Here is a 16,356-nt window from a genome sequence, read left to right on the forward strand (position 1 = left end):
TATTTATGTTATTGACGTTAATTTGTCAACATCTACTTCTTGGGTATTAGGTACCGATTGTGGTTCTCATATTTTTATTTTTTTATAGGGACTGCAAAAGAGAAGGAATTTGGCTAAAGGAGACATTGACCTGTGAGTGGGAAATGGAGTAAGAGTTGCTACATTAACGATAGGGAAATATGTTTTATCTTTGCCTAGTTAACTTGATTCACATTTAGAGAATTGTTATTTTGTTCCTAGTTTGACTATGAACATTATTTCTATTTCTTGTTTGGACAAGATTGACTTTGAGATTATTATTAATAATAATTGTTGTTCTTTTTATCTCTATAAATTTTTTTGGTTCAAGACAATCGGTTAATGGTCTCTATATTTTAGATTAAGAAAATACTATTTATAACATAAATGCGAAAAGATTAAAGACAAATGGCTCAAATCAAACTTATCTTTGGCATTTTTGTTTAGGCCATATAAGTGAGAAATGCATATCAAAGCTCTATAAAGATGGATTCTTAGATTCATTTGTTCTCGAACAATATGATGTATGCAATCATGCTTGTTGGGAAAAATGAATAAGGCTCCCTTTAATAGTAAAGGTAAACAAGCAAGTGATTTATTGGGATTAATACATAGTGATGTATATGGGCCAATGAATATGCAAGAAGAGGTGGATTCAAATACTTTATTACATTCACTGTTGACATCAGTCGGTATGGGTATATTTATCTTATGCGCCATAAATTTGAAGCACTTGAAAATTTTAAGGAATAAAAAAATGAAGTACATAATCAATTAGGTAAAATTATTAAGGCACTTCGATCGGTTCGAGGTGGAAAATACTTGAGCATAGAATTTGATGAACTCCTGAAAGAGTGTAGGATTGTCTCACAACCTACACCACCTAGTACACCATAATAGAATGAGGTTTTTGAGAGAAGGAATTGAACACTATTACACATGGTTCGATCGATAATGAGCCATAGTGATTTTTCTACTTCTTTCTGGGGACATGCACTCGAAATAGTTACTTTCACACTAAATCATGTTCGATCTAAATTGGTTCAAAAGACACCATATGAGATATAGACTGGAACGACCTAGTAGGTCTTTTATCAAGATTTGGGGTTGTGAATCTTATATCAAACATTAGATGTATACAAAGCTCGAACCGAAATCTCATAAGTGTATATTTGTTGGATATCCTAAATAAAAAAAGCTATTATTTCTTCAACCCTAATGAGAACAAAGTGTTTATTGCTCGAATGAGAGTTTTCTTGAAAGAGAATTTTTCTCAAAGAAAGGGAAGGGAATAAATATTGAACTTGGAGAAATTTAAGAACAAAATATCAATGAACCAGAGGTTGAACAAGTTCTAAAAGTAGTTGAAGAACAATCAACAGATTTAGAAACACAACTACTATAAAGATCCACAAGAGAAAGCCATGTACTTGATAGATATGGATTTCTCGTTACCAAACATGAAGTCATTCTTCTTATAAATCAAGATGAGCCTAGAATTTATCAAAAGGCAGTGTCGATTCCAGACGACATACTCATCATAGGAAATGATATATCTACTTTACAGTCTGTTAAGACTTGGTTAAGTAGTCATTTTTCTATGAAAGATTTAGGTAAGGCAGTGTATATTTTAGAATTTAAGAACTTTAGAGATAGACCAAGACGACTCCTAGGTTTGAGTCAAAGTACATATATAGACAAAGTGCTAAAAAGGTTTAGTATGGAAGAATCTAAGAAATTATTTTTTCCTATGAGATCTTATTTCTCTTTCAAAGGAAATGTGTCCTTCAAATCCAAAAGAAAAGGAACGAATGAATAAGATTCAATATGCTTCAATATTGGTTTTATCATGTATGTCATGATATGTACTTGACCAAACATATCTTATGCCTTAAGCATGATGAGTCGGTATTAAATAAATCCTGGTAAAGGCCATTGGGTTATAGTTAATAATTTCCTTAAGTACTTAAGAAGAACTAAGGATACATTTCTTGTCTATGGAGGCAAAGAAGAGCTTAATGTAAGAGGTTATACTGGCGCTAGCTTCTAAACTGACAAGGATGACTCACAATCATAATCAGGTTTTGTGTTTTGTCTTAATGGAGGTGCTGTGAGCTGGAAGAGTTCAAAGAAAGACACAATAGTTGATTCTACAACAGAGGCCGAATACATTGCTGCCAGTGAAGCAGTAAAAGAGGCTGTTTGGATCAAGAAGTTCATTTCTGAACTACAGGTTGTTCCTAGCATATTGGATGCTATAGAACTCCACTGTGGCAACAATTGAGCCGTTGCACAAGCAAAGGAACCCAAATCTCATCAACAGTCTAAACATATTCTTAAACACTTTTATTTTATTTGTGAGATCATAGACCAAGGAGATGTGGAGATATGAAGAGTACACATGGATGACAACATTATTGATCCCCTAACGAAGCCATTGGCACAACAGAAGCATGATCGTCACACTAAGTCACTTAATATTAGATATGTAGGTGATTAGTATTAGTGCTAGTTGGAGATTGTTAGAGTATGCCCAAAGACCAATCATATGATGATTATATGGACACATTTTATTTACCGATTTTATTGAATAAAGGCATTACCACTATTATATTCAATTATATATCTGTATCTAACATAAACTGAAAGATAATAAAGTCCATATAGTAATATGATTATTATTAAATATCCTTAGTAGAATATTATTATGGATATGGACAATAATAATATGTTTAAGACTAACGTGTTATAGATTGATGTCAATAAATTTTCATTGACATAGAGATGGCAGAATCGATGCATGAATATGTCGTTAGAGAACGACATATTGGATTAACCCATTATGAGCATATGTCTTGGATTATTATGTGATGGTCACAAAATTGTTCATGGTGATGACTATATGTATGAGCCTCAGACTTGAGATCACTACTATCTTAACATATTTTGTTATATGTAAGGGTGTTCAAAAATACCCAACCCGGTTGACCCAACCTGAAGACCTGAACTAAAAACAAGTATTTTTCTTAAAAAAAACCCGATCAGGCCGGGTACCTGACTCGACATTTTTTGGGTTGGGCCGAGGACAAAAAATTTCATTTTTTTCGGGTACCCAGTTACTCAAATACCCGAATATAATTATTTTTTATATAATATAATATTACATATTCAATTATTAATAATTTTATATATTAAATTAAACTAATAAAATTAAAAAAACACCCACCAAATAATTGTAGGTTTAATAATTAATATTTTTTATAATATAAGTTTTATTTTTTGTTCTAAAAAATTAATAATAAAAAAAAAATAAAAATCGGGTATCTGATTACTCGAATTACGGGTACCCTCAAAATCCAGGTATCTGGGTATTGGGTACTCACAATATCCGATTCAGGACATGGGCAAAAAAATCAAATACCTGAAGACTCGGGTACCCAGATTTGAACACCCCTAGTTATATGTTTTGATACAATTAAACATGCTCCGTAATTGGTTGCACTATAAAGAATGATATTGAACATATCTTGATATATGTAGTTGGATGTGAATGATTAAAATAGGATTTGTAATTCCTACATAATAGAAAATATATCACAGGCTACTTGATTGAGTGAGACTAAAAATGCATGGCCATGCTCGAATAAGTTGATATGAGACATCAAAAATTATTCGTTAATTATAGTCTACTCTAGATATCAAGAAATAATAGACGAGCCATACAAGTGTGACAATTCCAAGACTTGTGCTTATTCTAGATATAAAGGACAAAATGATGTAATACATAAAAGATTTAGTCACAAAGATGATATGTCGAATCATGATTTCTTGTATCTTAGGTGACAATGATATATTGCTATATGTCACTCATTTTTTGTAATATTATAATGGTTCTACTAATTACTACTAATGTACAAGAACCTATAGGGTCACACCCTAAGGTTGAAATAAACAAATATTAAATGGATTTTATTGTACAATATAATTAGAGTTAATATATGTATATTTGATACACATATAATTTAATTATCCTAAATAAAATAAGTGGACATTAAAAGAATGTAATTTTGATTACAACTCTTTTAATGAATATTTAATTAAGAATAATTAAATAAGGTTTTAATTAATTCAGAATTATAAAGCCTAAAGGTTAGGGTAACTCGTGTATATAAAGATATGCAAGGGTTTAGCAGTCGCTCTTGATCTTTTAGCCGATTTCCTCAAAATCGTTTTGGAGAAAAGTGAAAATATTTTCCCTCAATCGGGTGAACTAAGTAGAGGCTAAGACGTTTTCTTGGAGGCTTGCGATTCGAATCATTTGTGATCACTATTATTGTTGTTGAAATCTTGTTGTTTTTTAAGGAACCCAATGAAAGTAATCATATCCCTTTCTTCCCGTTTTCAGTTTTATCGTACATGGATCACTGGTGAGATGTCGAGTTTATTTCTACTGCGCTATGGTGTGCGTCGATGGTCCTAACACTACGTTGCCATAATGCCATGTTGTTTTGGATACTTAGGCTCCACCTCAGGGCGGTACTATAAAATTGAATGTTAATGGTGCATATAATCCTGTTACTCAGCCAGTTACGGTTGGCGTGGTGGCTAAGGATGCACAGGGAAGGGTTCTCGGTGGATTGGCAACTACCTTAGTTGGCTTTTTTGATTCGGGGTTAGTAGAACTTTAAGCCTTGTTGTAACTGTCAATATTACTCTAGAGGAAGGATGGAAACAAATTAATATAGAGATTTATTCTAGCATGTCGTCAACAAATTTAGTAGTGGGGATGATGAAGACTCTATGTTGGGGATTCATATACGGCTGATCCATCGAAATGTAATAAATTTACAAGTTGTATTGTCTCTTATGTATGTAGAGCTACGAATCTAGTTGCTTATATGTTAGCTACCCCAAGTTTCTTGCATCTGATGTAAAGATAGATTTGTTGCCAGATTAATGAATGGTCAGCTGGTACTCTTTTCCCCTTATAGGACCCCAACCTTGTGTTGGTAAAAGGGGTTTTTAATGAGGTCCTTATTTATTTAAAAAAAAGTTAAAAATTTACTATCTTCTCATTCCAAGCCCTCAGTACTTGCTTTAATTCATAAAGTATCTTTCAAAGCTTACAAACATAATCAATATGATCTTGATTTTGAAAATCTATTGGTTGGATATGTAAATCTCATGATCTAGTTGTCCATGAAAGAATACATTCTTCACATCCATTTATCATAGATTTTAGTCCTTACTAGCTGTTAGTGCTAGTAGCACTCGAATAATTATAAGCTTTGACATTGGACTAAACGTTTCAATATAGTCTAGTTCATATTGTTAAGAGAATATACGAGCAAATAAAGAAAAAAAATTAGAAGATGTTATCTTGTATCGATTGCTGATCAAAAGTTTTATCTATGCCATATTTTTTGGAAAATAACTTACTGTAAAATGAAATATTAGCATTGATTGGAAAATATAAATAAGGTAAATAAATGAATACCAAGTAATTTTACTATGTCGTGCAATCATTACCTTAGAAGCAATTTCACATGAACTGGTGTAATCCCTAACAATGGATGTTTCCCCCCAAGCTTAACACAATTTTCCAAATTTCGTACACCCAAAATAAGAAAGTGAAACTCATAATAGTGTTACTCTTTTCTGGAAGAAAGGAAAGTATTTTATCTGGAGTAAATCCTATTAGAAAAATATCAAAGGCCACTGGAAAAAGAACAAATTCAATATGCTTTGTGAAGAGAGAAAATATAAAAGAGAAGAGGATGAGAATGAAGTGAATGAGTTGCAAGTGAAGGGAAGGCCTCTTTTTATAGCTAAAAAATGAGGGTATTTGGGTAAAATTCTCTAAAAATCTCAACTTCTCCCACTATTTCAACATTTGAATTTTAATTAAATTAAAATTTAAAATTCAAATTAATATATTTATTTCTTTGCATTATCATAAATATAACCAACAATCCCCCACTAATGCAAAGAAGTAAAATTCCATAAAATAATTAAAAGAAAAGAGAAACAACGAAATTAGCAACTTAAGAACTAATATTTGTTAGATTTGAACTAGTACATAGTGGAATAAGTAATTCTTTACTTTAACAAGTGAACGAATCTTGAACTTCTTAAGATTATGGTTGACTCATAACACATAACTAACTTCAGATTTATTTGAGTTCCGAGGTAGTTCAAACATTTTACCGAATAATAACTCAAGATTCTCATAAGTGCTCTAGAAAGACGACCCAAAGTCTTTCATATAAGGTGGCTACTCCTTCACACTTACGTAGATGATTTCATCAACTCTATTTCAATATAGACCACCTAAATTAGGGCTATAAAATCATTAAGAGATTTTATTAAGCTCAACCTCTTATTTATGAATCTGGTGAATTCATCAAGTTAGTCTCACTATGACCATCCATAAACTTGGGTTATGAATTCATTAAGAGTGTAAAACTCAACCTTATAAATTGGTGTATCCATCAATTCTGTCTCACTAGGACCACCCAAATCCTGGGTTATGGATTTAATAAGAGTATAAAACTCAACCTCTCAAGTGTACATGATACGTCATAGGAATGGGTAGGACTGTGTGATATGAAATACCCATCCAATTGGCTTAGGTACTACTCCCCTCGACAAATCAAGAATCATTTTTTTACATAACCCTTTAGTTAAGGGATTAGCAATGTTCCTTTCAAATTCCACGTACTCTAAAGTGAGTACTCCATTCTTTATAATGTCTCACAAATTCATTTCTTATCTTGTTGTGCCTTTTCTTATCATTGTAAGATTGATTATTAGCAGCACAGATTGCGACTTGTGAGTCTCATAATAACGATGCTAGAGGTGTAGGTTCCCTTCATAAAGGAATATCTGCAAGTAGATTCCTAAGCCACTCGACCTCTTGCCCAACTAAATCAAGAGCAATGAACTTTAATTCCATGGTGGAGTGAGCAATACACATTTTCTTGGAAAACTTCCAAGAAATAGCTGCTCCACCTAAAGTAAAAATATACTCACTAGTGGAACTTACTTTATCATTGTCAGTTACCCAATTTGCATTAAAATATCCTTTAAGGACTGTGAGTATATCTACTTAACCTACTAACATTATAAGTAATATTAGGTTGAGTATAGTTCATTAAGAGCAACAGGCTTCCAATAATCTTTGCATATTCAGATTATGAGACACTATTCCATTTATTCTTTTTGAGTAGAAAGCTATGATCATAAGGGTTACTTACAAGGACTACATTAAAACTGTTAAATTTTTTCAAAATTTTCTCTATGTATTGAGGTTGGTTTAACGAGAATCCCTTATATGAATTAGTCACTTTTACCCGTAAAATTACATCAACTTCTCCCAAATCAATAATTTCAAACTTAGTGGATAGAAAAATCTTTAGTCTCTTTAATGACTTTTAGGTGTGTACTAAAAATAAATAAGTCATCTACATATAGACTTCTGAAAACACAATCAGATCCAAATATTTTTGAGTACACACATGCATCTATACCATTAACTATAAAACCATAAGTGAGAATAGTTTTATGAAATTTCTCATACCATTGTTTTGGAGCTTGTTTGAGACTATATAATGATTTTTGAGTACAAACTTTATTTTCCTTCCCAAGTGCCACGAATCCTAAAGGTTGCTACAAGTAAATCTCCTAATCCAAATCATCATTCAAAAAGCCTATCTTCACATCCATATGATGTATCAACAAGTTGTGAATAGAAACTAAAGCAAATAAAAAAATAGTGGATATTTTAGTAATAAGAGAATATGTATCAAAGAAGTCAATCCCAAACTTTTGAGAAAAGCCTTTTACGACTAATCTTTCCTTATATCATTGTATAGATCCATCGGTCTAAACTTCTTTATAAAGACCCAGTTATTACTTATAGGTTTACAATATTTAGGCAAGTCAACTAACTCCCAAGTATGATTAGATAAAATAAATTCTAATTAATCTTTAATAGCATATCTCCAAAAACTAGCATCAGTTGAACTAATATCTTCATAATATGTTTTCGGATCTTCATCTATTAACAATGCATTTGTTATAGAATCATTAATTGAGTCTAAATCATTAATATCAATTATGAAAAAAGTAAGAAGGTGAGGTCCAAAATTATTTGCTACCTTTTGTCTTTTACTCCTTCTAGGTTGATCATCATTTTGATCATCCCTAGGAGTTTTCTTAGAAGAAGAAATATTCTCATCTAATTTCAAGTCATGATTACTATGCTTTTTAAGAGAAAAATATTTTAAAGAATATTTCATTTCCAAATTCACATATTGAATAATCATGCAAGAGCATAAATCTGTAAGCAACACTATTTAAAGCATAACAATAAACACAACATCAATAGTTTTAGATCCAATTGTGTTCCTTATAAAAGTGGGCAATCCTACTTTTTCTAGACACCCCCACACTTTTAGATGATTTAAATTAGGAGTATGACCTTTCCAGAACTCATATAGGGTACAAGCTAACATTTTATGAGGCACTCAATTAAAAATGTCATTAGCAGAAAGTATGACCTCCCCTCAAATGTAATCAGATAAACTAGAGCTAAGAAAAATAGCACTCGTCATTTCTTTTCATGTTTTATTCTTTCTTTCAGTTATGTTATTTTGTTGTGGTGAGTAAGGGGCAAAAAACTAATCAATAATACATTATTTTCTCTAGTTTCTTTAAAAAGATTAGCCATATATTCTCATCCTCTATAAGATTTAATTCTTTTATTTCTTTTATAAAGTTGGTTATCCACTTCTACTTTATATGCTAATAAGACTTTATCTACTTCATGTTTAGACATCAAGAGATAAACTATAGAAAATCTAGAGTAATCATCAGAAAAAGTGATATAATATCTTTTTCCACCTTTACTCTTTGTATTTCTAAAGTCTGTTAAATCTGTATGAACTAATTCTAAAAGTTCAATTTATCTAGAAGTAACAAATTTAAAGGGAGGTTTAGCATGCTTTGCTTCAACACATATTTCACATTTGTTAAAGTTGTTTTCATCTAGATTGGGAAGAATGTTAATTTGTTTTAACCTTTTTAAAGAGTGAATGTTCACATAACCTAATCTAGCATGCCACCTATCATAAGTCTCTATGATATAAACAGAAGTAGATGTCTTATTCATAACATTAATCATAATCTCAATCACAAAGAGCCCCCCACATAAATACCATGTTCCTACTTAATCACCATTACGAGATAATACAAGTTTATTAGATTCAAATACTAATTTAATTCTTGCCTTATTTAAGGTGTCAACCATTAATAAGATTTCTACGTAGCACATGAACATACAAAACATTATGCAGAGTTAGAGTTTTTTCAGAAGTAAGTATAAGTAAGATCTTTCCTTTACCGATTACTTTTGAACTGCTAGAGTTTCCCATGTAGAATTCTTCAACTTTAGCTACATCTTCAAACTAGGTGAACATTTCACCAAATTGACCTCAGAGACCACAATAGTAATCACCTCATCTAAATTATCGATCAAATTTTCTTGTGGTTTATTCTTATTTTAACTATGATGCTTGTGGCGATCAGAACGAAGAAAACATTGGTTTGCTTTGTGTCCTAGCTTTCCACATATGTAACAACTCATCACGTTATTTGGCTTATGTTTAGTTCCCATATTTTTGAAGTTAGTTACATTCTTTGGTTGGTAGTTATTTTTCTTCTTCAGGTTAAAAGAATTATTGAACATGTTATGTTTTACACCATAGGAAGATTCCACAAGATTATCCTTAAAAGATAATTCATTGATAGGAATATAATCCTTATCTTTAAGATGATTTGCTTCCTCAATTTTCATGTTACATATGAGCTCTTCCAAGGACATATCACAGTTCTTTCCCTTCAAAATATTTAGATAATCGGACCATGAATTGGGTAGCTTTTCGATCAACATATTTTCCTGGAGAATCTCACACTTTTTCATCCCTTCCGTTAGGATGTCAGAGACAAGCCTTTCATAGACATGCACTTAGTCCATGATGGGATTATCGTAAGTCATTTGGAACTTTAACCATTCTCCGATGACATACTTATTGATTCCAACATCATCTACTCCATACTATTTTGTAGAGTATCCTAAAAGGATTTGGAGATTTGTCTTTAAAAAATAAGTAAAAGAGGTTTTTAGCCATGTAACTAAGATATGACCTCTTAATAGTTTGTTATCATTCTCATGTTTGGCTTTGGCTGCATCATCTTGGGGAACGACAAGAGCTTCTTCATTTTCATTAATTGTGGGGGCTTCACATAAGACATAATCAACTTCTAATTATTCAGAGAAAATCATCATTCCTTATGACCAACGACGATAGTTGGTTCCGTCTAGCGGTTCAAGTTTGAATAGATCAACGATGAACTTGTTTGTGAAAGCCACGAGTTTATAGTAAATATAAATTGCTTCTAAACTATTGGAAAAATAACTAATTGCAAAATGAAAGATTAAATCTGACTGAAAAATAAATAAGGTAAATAAATGAAGACCAAGTAATTTTACTGTGCTATGTAGTCATTGCCTTAGAAGCAAATTTTCCCGGACTGTTATAATCCTTAACAATGGATGTTACCCCCAAGGTTAACACAGTTTTTCAAATTTCATACACCCAAAATAAGGAAGTGGAACTCTAAATAGTGTTGCTCTTTTCTGAAAGAAAGGAAAGTATTTTATCCGGAGTAAATCCTACCAGAAAAATATCGAAGGCCACTGGAAAAAGAACAACTTTACTATGCATTGTGAAGAGAGAAAATATAGAAGAGAATAGGAGGGGAATGAAACAAGTGATTTGAAAGTGAAGAGAAGGCCTCCTTTTATGGTTAAAAATGAGGGTATTTGGGTAAATTTACCAAGAGAAAAATCAGTAAAAGATCTCTAAAAATCTCAACTTCTCACACTATTTCAACATTTGAATTTTAATTAAATTAAAATTTAAAATTAAATTAATTATATTTATTTCTTTTCATTATCATAAATATAACCAAAAATAGTAAGCTGAACAGACATAACTTATCCAATTACTATTGCTAGTTTATACATGATCAATTTAAAGAAGTCTCTTTTTGATACAATACGACCCATCCTAAGGTTTGTTAAAGGCATCATTAATTTTGGTATTTTATACAAGAAAACGAAAGAATGTTAGGTAGTTGGATATTATGAAGTTGACTATGCTAGAGTTTATGATATGCATCATTCAACAATTGAATACATATTCAGTCTTAGATCAAGATAAATATCAAGCCATAGTAAGAGATAACAAACAAATCATTATCAAGCACCGAAATAGAATATCGATCGATGACATCAACGACACAAGAAAGTATTTGGTTGAAATAACTAATAGAAGATCTTTATTACTCAATTTACTATCAGTAAGGCTTCTATAATAATTTATCAACTACACATCTATCAGGGAATCTGATCTTTCATGCAATGACTAAACATATAGAAGTGGACTATCATTGCATTCACGAGAAGGTCCTTAAAGGGAAGATCAAAAAGATTTCAAAAAAATATATAAATGAACAAGTTGTATATATATTCACGAAGAGTCTGAGTAGACCCAAGTTTGAGAAGTTCAGAGAAACAATCAGAATGATATATAAATCATCCATCTATAGAAAAAAGTTTGCATTAAAGAGGGGTGTTGAAAGCTAATGCAACTTATAGATAAATCTATACTTATTATTTAGGAGATATATCTTGAGAATATTCTAGAATAATATAGAAATAACATTAATCATCTATACTAACTCTTAAATATGTGACATCATAATTTAATTTTTCAAAATTTATCATTTTAAATTCTTTTAATTATTAACTATTTCATATGAGAGACATAATTAATATATGTGCAAAAGGAGGGGATGTGTAACATTTGCATCCGCTTTACATAAATCTAATTATATTTAAATGTTTATCTAAATATAATTAGCGTTTAAAACAAATTAAAAAGTATTATTCTCATATTTTATTAAGTATGAAAAAGAGAGTAGAAAAAGTTTGAATAATTGATACAAGCCAACATCATCCTTGCTAAATTATGTATGCCAAACATTATGACATATAAAATATCCTAGATAACTATAATTAAATTTGTATAGACATTTGAATAATTTGAATCAACCTAATTTAATTTGACTTAACTCAAATTTCATATAATCAACTTAAATTTTTAAAAATGGTTTAAGTCATAAAATACAGGGTCAGCCCTTGGTAGGGGTAGAAGGGGCGCCCGCCCAAGGCCCAAAAATATTTTTTACTGCATATGAGAAAAACAGCAAAACCAATTTAGAAGGCCCATAAATCTGTTAATTTTTTCACTTTAATGAAATCCTATAAAGGGTCCATAAATCTGTTAATTTCTTTCTTCAATGAAATCATATGTATGCTAATTTTTTAGTTTATCGCTGTTCATTTTTTCATATTTTTCCTTTTCTAAAATTAAATTAACGATTACTTTTCATAAATTACCTTTTCAATTTGTCAGTGTTCAAAGTTAATGTTATTTTTCATATTTTACCTTTTCAAATTTAAAAACAAAATCAAATTAAACTTCTTCAATAATTAAACCTCTTCAACCTTTATCTTTTAAAAATTCTAAAATTTTATTAACGATTATTTTCTTCTCTATAAAACTTGATGAGGGAAAATATTAAATATAATCAACTTGTATTTTTCTCTTCCATATTGCAAAATTCCTATGAAAATTATTAGTTACTACTCTGACTTTTCAATTCAAGTCCAAGTTCAAATATAACTCTGAAGGTAAAATTTTGTTGAAATTTATTTCTTTTGGGTTTTTTATTAATTTTATTAATTTATTATATTTATTATCACCAAGTTCCTAGGTTTGTTTTCAAAATATATTTTATTATTATTACGATCGAGGATTTGATCTTAAAAATTTAAATATAAATTATTTATTTAATTTTAAAGTTCATCCATTGCGGTGTTGCGGATTTGGTATATAAATACTTCAATCGAGGATCTCCTCATTTTATAGGTGCTATTGTTTTTTTTTTACATTAGTTGCATTACATATAATGTCGCCTAAAAAACATTTTTCTTGTAGTGAAAAAGGGAAAAAAAAACAAAGAGATGAGTTAATAGAATCACAAAAGGGAGGTATTGATAAATTCTTTAAAAACAAAGTAGGAGAGCATTCTAATGAAAATAAATGATATTGTTGTGAATTTAAATAATATTGATAGTTTTCAAAATTATACCGATCTGACTGCTACCGATGCAACTGATCATGATAATATCCTAAATCATATAGATGATAACATTTCTAATTTAAATAACCATAATCATGCACAAAATGAGTATAATGCTGAAGATGTTGGGATTGATTAACACTTAGTACCTCATTTGGACATTTATGATCCTAGAAATTGGGGTAATCTTGATAATAAATCTAGAGATATTTTAGTTGAAAATGACCTATAAAAGAATTGAATTTGAAATTTCCCTTAGCCAATAATTCTAGGCATTTTTCATATGCTTATTTTTCTAGAAATTAGAGTAACAAAGAGACTAGTGATAGAAAATGGTTGGTTTATTGTAACACCCATCTCTCGTATACCTTTCTGTACACGAGATACATATGTCACATCACTTTTAAAATAGTTTTTTATTTGAAAACCCATAAAATTTTGTTTTTTTTTCGATTTCTGAAAATATAACATTTTAAGATAAAGCAAAACATTGATTGTAATCTGTTACAAAATTCTACTTAATTAAAATACAAAGCACTTTTAATACTTTAATTACAATTCAATTAAGTTTTTACAAAATAACTAGATAGTCCCTTTGTCACTGATGAGTCAACCTGAATTGATGGTCACTGCTGTTACAACTGCACTCCTTAATCAATTAATCTCTGCCTTTACCTACGTGTGTAAGCAACACACGTTGAGAATTTACTTAGTGAGACATAGTATTGTAAAGAGCATTAAGGTATACATAAGTATATCATAATTATTTGATTTCAAACTAATTCGTATTATATTAAGGATTTTCTAAGTCCCTTTTTATGAAATCAAATTTCATTTATACTATTTTCATAACCTGTTTTGTATGTCCGACATATCTTTCTTTCTTGTACCTAATTTTTTATACTTTAGTTTTATTTCTTTTCATGCCTTAATGCATCCATTCATGCATTTTTGGTTATGGCATCCTTTCATGCCTTAATGCACCCGTTCATGCATTTTTAGTTATGGCATCCTTTCATGCCTTAATGCATCCTTTCATGCATTTTTAGTTATGGCATCCTTTCATGCCTTAATGTATCATTTCATGCATTTTTAGTTATGGCAGCCTTTCATGCCTTAATGCATCATTTCATGCATTTTTAGTTATGGTATCCTTTCATGCCTTAATGCATCCTTTCACACATTTTTAGTTATGGCATCATTTCAGGCCTTAATGCATCCTTTCATGCATTTTTAGTTATGAATTCGGTTTAGAGTAGTCCATACTCTAAAACTCATTCATACTACTCTTTCCATACATATAATGATAACATAATCAATACTATAAAACATAAATAAATTTAAACATTTTAATTTGCATATTCTTCATCTCAAATAATTACAATAAGGTACTAACATGATAATCCCTGCTAATAAGATGTAGAGATGTCTGGCTAATCATCAACTTTATTTTCCCCTTTCTTGCTAGATTCAGGAGCTTGGTTATGATCTACACAGTCATCCATTCAAGACATATACCATACCAAATGTTAGTATATTCCCTAACATTTATACTTTAATAGTTAAAAGTACCATTCTTTCAATTTCTATAACAATTTCAATTTATCTTAAAGTTCCAAGCTCATTAGTATCGGTACTACTCCCCTGGTATCGATACTTCTATACTATGATACTGATACCCCTTTCAATATCGATACCATTTCTATATTCTGTGTTGCATGGTATCGATACCATTATTTCAATATCGATACTACTACACTATGGTACCGATACTCCCTTTCAGTATCGATACCATTTTGATAGTCTGGATCCAAGGTATCGATACTTCCCTTTGTTAGTATCGATACCCCATCGGATCGATACCACTTGCATCGATACCAATATTGTTTGTCCAATTTCTACTTATTTACACCTATAGAATAGGTATTGTTCTATCAGTACCGATACCATTGCCAAGATTTACCATTTTCAGCTCAATTTTCACTTAATTTTCCCTTCTAATCTTATACTTTTACCTCAAACAATACTATTTAACTCTTCTTTACTTAACCCAACTAACTTTACTTCATTTTTCCACCTTTAACATCTAACATCTTCATGGAACATCTCAACTCAAAAATCATATCATTTTTCTAAATATGTTTTTAATCATATCTCATGCTTCTAATCTCTTATTCAATCCTTTGACAAGTCAATTCTACTAATAAACCTCAATAAAAACACATATATCATCATATCATTCAAAAACCCCATTTCTTTAAATCTCATATAAAACATCCACCACTTAGTTTTAACCTTCTTTAATCCTTCCTTAAGCTTACATATCACTTAATGTTACCAAAGAAACCCATAATTTAAAGGAAGAACTAGCTAAAGGAAATTTACCTTATGCTAGAGATGAGAGCACTACCCACGTGAGAAGAAGAAGAAGAATATAAATGGCTACTTTCCTCTTTTTCCCCTTTTAAAATCCCTAATAAGGGAATATATATATTAAAATTTTATTTTCCCTTTTAAAAGACCAAAGTACCCTCTTAATTTATCTATGGATACAAATTAGTCTAAACACTATTCCAAATCATTTTCTCATCTTTTACCATTTATTCAAATATATCTTAAATTTTCAAATCTTTTCAATATAGTCCCTAATATGATATTAGGGGTATTATAATTCTCTCCCTTAAGAAAATTCATCCTCGAATTTAATTAAATACTCGGATTGAAGAGGTATGGAAATTGCATCCCCATGTCCTCCTCTCTTTCCCAAGTAGCTTCTTCAACCATATGCTTTTGCCAGAGTACTTTAACTAAAGGAATCTTTATGTTGAATAATTCTTTGATTTCTCTAGGCAAGATCCGTACTAGTTCTTCTTCATAAGTTAAATTTGAAATCTATCTTCTTTGGTGTGATAATGTGAGACGGATCTGATAGGTATCTTCTGAGCATCGATACGTGAAAAACATTGTGTATCCTATCCATATTGGAGGCAAAGCAAATTGATATGCTACTGGTCCGACCCTATTTAATATCTTATAAGGTCTAATGAATCTCGGACTTAGCTTTCA

Source organism: Hibiscus syriacus, unplaced genomic scaffold (assembly GCF_006381635.1).
Source record: "Hibiscus syriacus cultivar Baekdansim isolate YM2019G1 unplaced genomic scaffold, ASM638163v2 tig00110839_pilon, whole genome shotgun sequence".
In the NCBI taxonomy this organism is placed as follows: Eukaryota; Viridiplantae; Streptophyta; class Magnoliopsida; order Malvales; family Malvaceae; genus Hibiscus; species Hibiscus syriacus.